Source organism: Cydia splendana, chromosome 19 (genome assembly GCF_910591565.1).
Source record: "Cydia splendana chromosome 19, ilCydSple1.2, whole genome shotgun sequence".
Lineage (NCBI taxonomy): Eukaryota > Metazoa > Arthropoda > Insecta > Lepidoptera > Tortricidae > Cydia > Cydia splendana.
Window position 1 is genome coordinate 7,154,555 of NC_085978.1, and position 12,187 is coordinate 7,166,741.

The following is a 12,187-nucleotide window of genomic DNA, read 5'->3' on the forward strand; positions in this document are numbered from 1 at the left end:
ATTTTAGCCGTTTAATTTTTAGGGTTACATCTTGGATCTTTGTTTTTTTCCTTATAATGGTATTTCTTATTCTGTCCATCATCTTGATCCCTAGCATACTTCTTTCCATAGCTCGTTGAGAAATGGTAAATTTATTAATATTGTTTCTTGTTATGTTCCATGTTTGACTGCCATACATTAAAATCGGTAATATGCAAGTGTCAAAAACTTTACTTTTTGTTGTTATTTTTATGTTTTTGTCTTTCACATCATAACATCATAACTGCATTTTTTTGCATCCTAACATTTAGCTCTGCACTGACTTGACAAGCCGAGTATGATAGCGCCATCATAAGATAAACGACAAATTTTATTCTTGTCTAGACTAGACCAAGAGAAGTCTGCAACGATTTTGAAAGCACACGCAGTGCAAGTGTTATTTATACGTCATAATTTCATAGAAGTTTGACGTTTAAAATAACACTTCACTGCGTGTGCTATCAAAATCGTCCCAGGTTTTCTTGGTTTAACTCTAAGTCTTGTTAGGGTTCCGTAGCCAAATGGCAAAAAACGGAACCGTTATAGATTCGTAATGTCTGTCTGTCGGTCCGTGTATGTCACAGCCACTTTTTTCCGAAACTATAAGAACTATACTGTTGAAACTTGGTAAGTAGATGTATTCTGTGAATCGCATTAAGATTTTCACACAAAAATAGAAAAAAAAAAAACAATAAATTTTGGGGGTTCCCCATACTTAGAACTGAAACCGTGGGGTATCTATGGTTAGGTCTTCAAAAATGATATTGAGGTTTCTAATATATATAAAAAACTCAAAAATGCGCGTTTTCCCAGAGATAAGACCTAGCTAGATCGATTTTTCGCCCCCGAAAAGCCCCATATAGCAAATTTCATCGAAATCGTTAGAGCCGTTTTCGAAATCCCCGAAATATATATATTTAAAAATATATATAAAATCTGGCGCTGTCATCGTGGTCGGTCCCAATAAGCTATGCTCGCGAGGTCTACAGCTCCCAGAGCCACTAGTATATAAATAAATAAACAAGAATTGCTCGTTTAAAGGTATTAGATTCGTACAAATGCTAGCTGATTGGCCAATCGAACTCTCATTCTAGTAGGGGAAATAATAACAGAGCCCACAAACCGAAATGATCTTCATTAAATACCTGCGAGTGCTCTGGTGTTTTAGAAAAGTTTTAAAGCAAACAGTTATGTTGGTGAATCCGACAAATCGGCGAGTGTGGAGCCACACGCAACGCGTCGCGCACTAGTAATGACAGTAGGGTGACCAACTCTTTCTGAATTTTAATATAGTTTGGCAAACCTGGCAGTAATATAAAAACCCAATAGAGACCGTGCGCGTTGAAGGGTCTGTCATCTTGTGGCCTGAATAGGAAACATATGTGCACATGTACATTGCCAAAGCAAGTGCTACCATCAACCGTTCTTGTCGGTATGTTTCCTTTGTGCGTAGTAGGTTCTGCCATCGGAAGCATAAACGACACATTTACTCCTGGCGCAAAAAATCTGACGGTTCCTTTGCTATCCATAGTTCATGCACGCAAAGAGAATAGATAGTATAGAGGGGTCCTGTTATAGTAAATTTTGTAGACACAATAAATTTACTGCCATCTATCGACACACGATTAAAACTCAAAATGAAAATGTTTACCTACAACTATCAATTTTTTTATATAGGTATATGGATAAATGATTTTATTATTTTTATATCATATCGACCCATGTTCTTTCACTGATACCTATGTGTTAAAATTGTTTAATATGAAACGGTGTCGTCAACGCCATCTAGCCGAGCATAGGCCAAAGGTGTGTGCGCCATATATCCGAGAATGACTTTTTCTTGATTTCCGAGGCACGTTTTTTCCTTAGACTTTATTCATCTTATACGGAGTTACATATGTCTTTGATGCACGGGGCTTATAAACTCCATACTTGACGTAGCACTTCGCTGGCTCAACATTACAAAATTCTATGTTACATTTTCAAGATAGTTGAAATTCGACTATGACAATGTTCAAATTTCAGTTCGATAAAAGTGAAACATAGAACCCTGTAATATTGGGCCAGCGACTTGGCTGAAAACTTAGCTGGGTCCGACTCTAATCAGTTTCGTGTAGCTCCGTATTATAATAATCAATTGTATGAAAATAATTATTTCCCTGTGAATTTCGTGTATACATGTGTGTGACATCAGTAACAAAATATTTTTTTTTGTAAATAAATTGTGTTGTTATAAATGAACTCAAAATGTACATTTCGATAGAAAGTCTTCCTTTAGCCTTTGTATTGCGTTTAGCTTCTATACTTTTAAACTTTGTAAATCATTTTTGTAATTTATGTCCACAGAAAAAGTGTACATATGGACATACGGGTCGTAAAAATTGTATGAATTTATTGAAGCCAGTACTACTATATTTAGTAAGCATTTCAGACATACTGTTTAAAATCCGATTACGTCATCATAACACCGTTGCAGACGTACAGTCTACAACTTACATTAGCAATTCGATAGCCCTTATTCCGTTCTAATTAAGATGCATAATGATTCATGTATGTTGATAGGTGTACAAGTTGATTGATGCAATGCAACACACGAAAATGGCTGGAAATTGGTTAATATCTTGATACTGTGTAATTGTATCAGTAATTGTATATTTTTGGATAATTCGTGTTTATGTATATTGTTGCGTAGAGACCCCCTAAAGGTTTTAAACATCAATTTTATACGGACACGATTTAGCTCTTATATAAAACTACTTTATAATAAAGTTAATAGGTACCTAAAATTAAAAACAAAACTAATCTAAATTAAAATAGGTACGTCTAAACAAAAAGAATAGATAGTATAGAGGGGTCCTGTCATTGTAAATTTTGTAGTCACTGTAAATTTACTGCCATCTATGGACACACGACTAAAACTGAAAATGAAAACGTATAAAGTTATCAAAAAATGTATATATATGGATAAATGATTTTATTATTTTTATATCTTTTTGATCCATGTTCATTCACTGATGTTACATTGACATTCATGTGTTAAAATTGTTAAATATGAAACGGTGTCGTCACGCCATCTAGCCGAGGATAGGCTAAAGGTGTGTGCGCCATCTATTCGAGAATGACTTTTGCTTGAATTCCGAGGCACGTTTTTTCCTTAGACTTTATTCGTCTTATACGAAGTTACATATGTCTTTGGTCTAAATAAGGCCCCGCGGCATTGTGCCAAAAATGCTAGCAGCATTCCCTCGCTGAATGGCAATGCTAATGCGATAAAGCTCTTATATGCCTTGATCATCGGCTTGAATGCAAGCACTTATTTTATAAAGTACTACCTATATACCATTATTAATCCTTAATTTTGTTTTCGGTAAATACTGTATTCATTAAAATATAAAAGGTAATATTAGGTATATTCTAAAAATAAATACATATAGCTCCTTTGAACTCAACATATTGTTAAGCTCTCTTGACGGTATTATTTTTAGCAATCCGCCTCAAAAGAAACATTAAGTTTAAGTACCTTGATGTTAAGAAGCAATGTGGAACGCAATCTGATACCTTAATATTTCAATTGAACATCATCAAACAACTTTTTTACTAACTGCCTATAATTGTCAGAGGAAGTGTATATGCGTGTACCCGTGGTGAACCCAAATAAAAATTGCAAAAATAACCAACGGTAACTTGATATGACTATTATGGAACCTGTGGAAAGTACTTTAAAAGAGCATTGAACTCATAATTATTATAAGGCAAGAAACTTACGTATTAAAAATAAAAATAAATAATTACCATTAATTACAGGTGTATATACTTAGTTAATTAGCCGTTATCTACATAATCTCCGTTTTACACTTGATTATGAAAGCTTCAGGAAAGTATAATTAAAAAAACTGTAATATATTTTTAATCAATTTTTATATAAAAGTACATTACGTACGTTATGAAATGTACCTGAAATAAAACTTCTGACAGCTGCATCACACTTGAGAATTTTTTGTACACAATCGGGTATTATATTCATCATCATCATCATCATCATCATCATCATCATCATCATCATCATCATCATCATCATCATCATCATCATCATATCAACCAGAGGACGTCCATTGCTGGACATAGGCCTCCCCCAAATTAAGATTAAGGCTATTATATAAAGAAAGCCCTAATAATATTAAGATTTATTTGACTAACTAAAATATCAATGGCTTAAACAACTTTTTTGCTCAACTGGTTGCCATGTTTACGTCTCCTGGGTCACAAATTGAAACCATAATTATAAAGGATTCCTTTGCATCAAATTGGCATTTCTGAGTTCATTCCTTAAATCTTTTTAATCATGTAATTTTCTAACAAGTGTGAGTTACTGTTATCACCTCTATCACCACATAAAACAATATTGACCTAATTGCATGACGTAAGGTAAGGTGAGATAAGAATTACCGGGGCAAGACAAACAATTTATGGAATCCTCATACTCTTTGTCTTGCCCCGAGCAACATAAACCATATTCATCTTACGCCACCTAAATGAAATTGGTTCTACGTTCAACAAATCTAAGTTTGCCTCTCTGTATTCAAAAGTGTGACCCAGTAAATTCTATCTAGTGTTTTTTCTTTTTAGTTTATGGTAACGATTCGGAGTTGCTTTACTTTATGCGGTCAAAAACTTTACTAGTTATTGCTTAAAATTGGTAACAAGCAAGACGACATTAACATTGCAATAAATGTCGTTTGAGGCGCAAGTACTGCGTGACTATCTAAATTATCTAATTAACTCAAAATATCTAAGCTGCAGAGATAGTTACAAATAAAAATAAAATAAAAATAAAATTCTATCCAGTACGGATATGATGGTCGTTCTTGTCTACGTGACAGCGTGAAAAAACGGTGTCCGTCACTTTCTACCCCACGGTGTTAAAAAGTGACAGTTATTTTATCACGTGGATAAAGATGGATAAAGCCATCCTTAATACGCCGGCTGGGGGCTCAACTATCTCTGTAGCTGACTATACGAACAAGTTCTAGCGAAATACACGCGCGAAGGATGACAAAATTACATCAATTTGATATCAAAATGCCAGTTCGAATTGGGCAGTCTCAGTCTCAACCTCGCTAACCCCTTCCTCCCTCTTTCAAAAAAACCGGGCAAGTGCGAGTTGGACTCGCGCACGAAGGGTTCCGTACCATAATGAAAAAAAAACGGAAAAAAAAAATGCAAAAAAAAAAACGGTCACCCATCCAAGTACTGACCACGCCCGACGTTGCTTAACTTTGGTCAAAAATCACGTTTGTTGTATGGGAGCCCCACTTAAATCTTTATTTTATTCTGTTTTTAGTATTTGTTGTTATAGCGGCAACAGAAATACATCATCTGTGAAAATTTCAACTGTCTAGCTATCACGGTTCGTGAGATACAGCCTGGTGACAGACAGACGGACGGACGGACGGACAGCCAAGTCTTAGTAATAGGGTCCCGTTTTTTTTTAATTCCGGTCAAAACTTTCCTTCTACCAGTGTAAAGTATAAACAAAGGGATGCATTATTTTTAATACACCCTAAAACCTAACAACTGATTAAACAAACAGTTATATTAATCCAGTTTAGTGTAAAATAATCTTATAAGGGGTCATCCATTAATTACGTCACATGTTTAGGGGGTGGGAGGGGGTCAAGAAAATGTGACATATTGTGACATGGGGGAGGGGGGAGACACAAACTTTGTGACGTCACTTTAACTTCATCAGTAACCGAAATTTTTTTTTAAATTATTTTATTCGCTGTACATTTAAATAACAAGTTTTAAAAACGATAATCGTTTTTATTCTTTTAATTTTCTTTCCTAAGCACTTTTGGGTTATAAAATTACTAATATTTATATTGTCAAAAATATTTTGATAAATATTAATAATACTTAATTCGATTTGGCGATTTCGTAGAAAAAATGTGACGTCACACTAGGGGGGAGGGGTTTGCCAAATGTGACCAAATGTGACAAGGGGGGGGGTAAAATTAATGGATGACCCCTAATTACGTTTATCGCAAGCTTCCGACATGCAATATATTTCCAGTAGCTATAAAGCGGAAAATACTCTTCGATAGGAAAACCTGTGAATTCTCAAACTGTCACAATGTTTCAGCGAATAGAAGGTCGCTGGGCCAGACCGCATGGCTTGCCTCACCTGATGACGCATGCCGCATTTCTCGGCCATTCAGGCGTACTCCAGTACGCTACTATACATCGAACTAGGGGTCACAAAACCGTGCGTATTTTAGAAACCCGGTTTTTCGGTTGTTGTGAAGCGGCAAAACCGGGTTTCCGGTTTTTTAGAAGATTTCGATTTTACGTATAATTTGTAAAATAAGCAGGATAGGATCAATATTTTCTTCCATGGCATTTCTATTTACTTTATCTTTATCAAGACCATCAAATTCCATCAATAAAGTTTTTAACTAAGTAAGAAATCTAAAACGGAATGCCTAAGCAAAATATTATATGAATACGGTGTTGACACAGTCCTCCTTCTGGAAATACACGCCGCTGATGATGCCCAACTCGCTAAACGAGGTAAAATACCGTGATTTGATTTGGTAGCGGCATTATATCATAAACAATAATAGAACTTCGACATACGGCCGGTCTTCTCTTACTACCCTTGTCAACGTGATTTCAAATAACATCGATGGCAAAAACACGCCACCACGATTATTCAAATCGGCGAAACGCGGATATGCAACATATATAAGCCTCCATCAGCTCCACGTAGCTGCTTCCTTACTTGTAACACCCGTCCCTTTACATTTGAGACTTGAATAGCCACCATACCAGCTGGGGATATAGGAAATCTGACGCCAACGGGGAGGCGATCATGGACTGGGCAGATAGGAACAACACTGTTTTAGTAGTTTCTAACAAAGGCAAAGGAGCATTCAAATCAGCTCGATGGAGAAGTGACCACAACCCGGACCTAATCTTCACAACGAGAGCAATAGACGGTACCCCAGTGGCCGCCGAGCGGTACGTGCTAGCGGATTTTCCACACTCTCAACACCACCTAGTATTAGTTGTCATAGGTCTGAAAATACCGATTGTTGAGCCGTATCCTGCCTATCACCACATTGTGGAAGTTTGCTTATGCTGATGACCTGCCCCTTGTGTCACAAATGAATAGCTTCGAAATGGAACCAATACCCTGGAAAAGGACCTGGATCTATTATATAACTATTTCTTTCGGTGGCATTTGTGCCCCAACACTTCCAAGACCGAGGTGTCCTGCTTTCACCAGTGCAACAAACTAGCCAACAAGGAGCTTCAGGGGCAATCTTTTCCGACACAACTTCCTTCCTAAATATCTCCGAAGCGTCCTGGATTGAAGCCTTAACTTCAAGGAGCACCTAAGCAGCCTTTCTGCAAAACTGGGCAAATAGATATAACGGCTGAGACTAAAAAGCTGTTAATTTATGCAATTAGTGCGTATAATGTCGGTAATGTATTTTTTTTTTCATTTGATCTTCCAAATAATTAGACTATGTATATAAAACTGTAAAATCGAAAAACTCGAAAACGCCGGTTTTATTAAAGTGAAAACCCGGTTTTTGCAATTGAAACCGGGTTTGTGACGCCTACATCGAACGTTCCGAAGTTTGTTACGTGTGTACGAATGGCTGCCCTTCACATAACTAGGGGTTTACATTTACACATTGATCAGTTTTTATTACATTTGCCAATAAACGCAAGTAGCAAGTAACAAATGTGTGGACTCGCAATAAACACTAATCAATGTGTAAGCGGGCCCCAATGTGAAGGCCTGCTACATGTACCAGTATGAAATTTTTCTCATAATGTATGAACTACCTTGGTCAAAGTTTCTAATCTCCCTCTACCAACTAAACTTCCTGTGATTGACGATAGGTACCTATACTTAGTTGTTGAATTGATATGTACACCCGGTTTAAGTTCGAATACAACACATTATGTTGTACTTAAACCGATTTCTTACCGGAATCTTATCCGGTCGTGCAATATTTGCTTATGTAATCATACTCTGTAAATTATAAAAGATGAATATTATTAAAAGGTGTTTTTGCTTGATTCAATAATACAAATTATCAGACTCACTATTAATTATTCCCTGAATTAAAAAAATGTTAGCAAAATGAATATTCATCTTCTATCTTCTATACATATAATAAAGCTGAAGAGGGTCGAAAGTCTGTACATGGAAGATATTTGAAAAAAAGTTGGCTGGGGATACTTAGAATCGATAACAGAACACGTTCCAAAAGTTTTTAGAATTTTTGTCTGTTTGTCTGTTTATTTGAACGCGCATCACGTGAAAACGGCTGAACGGATTTTGATGAAAACTTTACTAATCTGTCCAGAAAATCCCCGGCCAGGTTATAGGCTATAAAAATTCAACCCCTAAAAGGGGGGGTAGCCACAACACTCGATTGACTTAAGTTTGCCCCTGAATCGTATGGCGCTACTTAGGAACAAGGGGCAAACTTTTTTCAAATATGTGCTAATACTATAGAGTACCCTGGTAAACTAACAGATGGCGCTGAATTTAATACGATGTGACATAAATAAGCCACCGAGGAAGGATTTTGCCAAATTAACTCTAAGTTTAGAAGACCCCTCTTCTAAAATTTCAATCAATCGTACGGATATCAACAAATTTAATTGAATAATTGTGTTGATTTAATAATACAACAAAATTAAACGACAGTAAATTAATTGGCCCTCATTGCACAGTGCCATCTTTTGGGGAGCTGAGTAAACATTAAGTAACCAAGAAAACTAAAAATGGGTTTACATAGTTACGTAGTGGTAAAATAAACACACATATCAACACGCGTATAATTGCATGAAATCTGCGATCATATATAACCATGGATACCGCCTTTAGGAACATTACCGTTCAAATTCTCGGGCCAAATTAGCACACATACACAATTACGCCTACATTCAAATAAGACGACGCGTTTACAGAGCCTCGCCTCAAAGCTCGTAAACAAAATAAGAGTCATCTTTATTACACTAATGGTACATAGCTAAGTGTAGATGAAATGCATATAATGTCAATAACTACCAATCAGCGACATTAATCCGCTAATAACCTTCTTGCTGTACGTACTGGCCGCTGAGAGTTCGCGGTTCATATTTGATTAGAATATGACTTGGACAGGGATAGGTTTATGCCATACAGTGAAGAACCAGTCAAATAATTCACGTATAATAATTTAATGCAGATTAAAAGATAACTAGTTAAAATGTTGTTATGACATGACAGACTAACTCAACATAAGTAAATATATCATTGTTGTATAAATGTATTCCGCTATAATAAGTATTTTGTATATTTTATTATCAATCTGCATGGCAGTGCGAAGTCACGTTCAGGTATAGTCTGTCCGTTTTTCTAAGATCAAGTACGCCATAGTAAATGTATGGCGAACTTGATCTTAGAAATCGGACTGGCTATACAGTCTGCAAAATTTACATGGGTACACGAATCGGGTCAAAAATATTTGAACAGGCGGAGTCATAATAAATCCCCACTTTCAGTTCAGAATATTTTATATGTATATAGCCGGTCAAGCAAGTTTGTCAGTAGAAAAAGGTGCAAAATTAAAATTTTGTATAGGACCACAGCCGTTCGCGCGCTTACATTTTCTAAATTTGCCGCTCTTATAATATTTTACTTTCGCGTTTTGAACACATATTAACTCACATTATACGAAACGAAACTGATTTACGTCGGTAAATCAAGGTAGTTAAATATAATTCGCGTTAGACCCATCTATAATGTGAGTTAATATGTTTGCCGCTCTTTTCTACTGACGGAAATGGCTTGAGAGAGAACCTACATATATGTGACAGTAGAGGGTGGATTCAAATGATCAACATTTTCAGATAATGTGTGTATTTGTTAAATTAATTCAGTGAAAGCATGATAGGAAAAATGTATCTACATATAGGAGACCGGGTATGATTATCTCACGGGTTATATCCATACGTCGGACTCCAGCGGGCATTTTCGTGGCATGTCAGAATTATAGGTAAGGTTCGCAAATCAATCAATTCACTTTCGAGTATTTGTACTTAGTATTTGGTACCTAGTATTTATAATGTGAAATTCCAAATATCATAGCAACTAACTGCGTTATTTATAAACGTACTTGGACTACACATGTCAGCTATTTATTTGTTTTTTAAGTGGCCACTTCAGTGGGCTATCAGTCATCACTTCAAAGAGTATTTACACATTAAAGATGAATAAATGATAACGGGTAACTAATTTAATTAACTATGTTACAAATACTACGTACATTATAATACTCGTAAGTTAAGATTTTTTTGTAAATCTTACCTTGCCCTCAAACTGCCCCCTATAGTCCGACGTTTGGTTATATCTCATGAATAGAACATATTCTAGATATCTTGCCAGGCATCCACTCAATTTCATGTCTCTCTAATTGGACAGCTTTTTTCCATAGTTCTCTGCGAATAGCATCTTGTGGGAATCTGAATGGAAAGTAATGTAAAATGACAATACCAAATTTGATTATTAATTTGAAATAACTAGGTAGTTTTTTTATAGCTCCATCTCATGAAATAAAAAAGGAAAATACAAATCTGTAAGAAGGAATTTATTACTACATTTATAATTATATAGAAAATACCTAAACCAAACACAAGTTAATAAAATAGTCTACTTCATTTAGCATAACACCATCCCAATTATCCTCGCAATTTAAAAAGTCGTATGTTGTTATGAAAGTCGTATGCAGTTGTTACGTTTTAGTTTAGCACGGTAGTATTGAAAACAAATCGTCATGTTTTTTCCAAATTCTACTGAAGATATCTGTTTACTACAAGTGAAAAGTGATTCCACTGTCATTGGTATGAACTAAAATAACTTCTGCACCAGTTCACGACACATGAATATATTTTTAATCACAAAAAAAACGTTGTTTTTATAAATCAATTTAGCCATTTGTCACTGACTGTCATCTCGGTGGTACTGAGATTGCCAATCGAGCAGTTTGTAAGCACCGCCTATCGCGGGGTAGTTTGCGTTGGGTCATAATTGAGCGGACAGAATACTTCCATGTATAGCATTTCGCTGCATGAAATTATTTATTTTCTCCGTCATGAATTATACCTAATGGTAATTATATCGCATCCATATCAAATCCATATTCATACGTATCGCCTCCTTAAGCACTTAATAATGGCCACGAAGGTGGGTACTTTGAAAAAAAAAAAACCATGACCTCTGTCATTTGCAGTGCCGGATTAACCCTTTTAAGCAAAATAAGCACTTGCCACCGGCACGTGGGACTGCAGCAGCATTAATCTTTTGCAACGGTACTGCTGCAGCACTGTAAATTTTCGTGATAAAATGATGTGACTGATTTCCATACTAAAAGTAAAAATGTACAACTGTCTATCAAATTGCGTTTTTATATCGAAAAATTTTCGCGCTCGCTTCGCTCGCGTTTTCAATAACATTCTAAGGTCTTTATGATAAAGGTGACATTTGGGTGGCGCCTGCAGCAGCATTAGGTACTCTGTTGCAACGTTACTGCTGCGGCACTGTCAATTTTCGTGATAAAATGATGTGACTGATTTCCGTACTAAAAGTAAAAATTTACAACTGTCTATCAAATTGCGTTTTTTTATACCGAAAAATTTTCGCGCTCGCTTCGCTCGCGTTTTCAATAACTTTCTAAGATATGATAAAGGTGACATTCGGGTGGGGACTGCAGCAGCATTAATCTTTTGCAACGTTACTGCTGCAGCACTGTAAATTTTCGTGATAAAATGATGTGACTGATTTCCATACTAAAAGTAAAAATGTACAACTGTCTATCAAATTGCGTTTTTATATCGAAAAATTTTCGCGCTCGCTTCGCTCGCAGTTTCAATAACATTCTAAGGTCTTTATGATAAAGGTGACATTTGGGTGGCGCCTGCAGCAGCATTATTAGGTACTCTGTTGCAACGTTACTGCTGCGGCACTGTTAATTTTCGTGATAAAATGATGTGGCTGATTTCCATTCTCAGCTGAAATGCCGCAATGAACGTCACTCAATTTATCAAAAACAATCAATGTAATCTTGATGACCCTAGGGAGAGGGGGCACCATGGTCTAGAAATA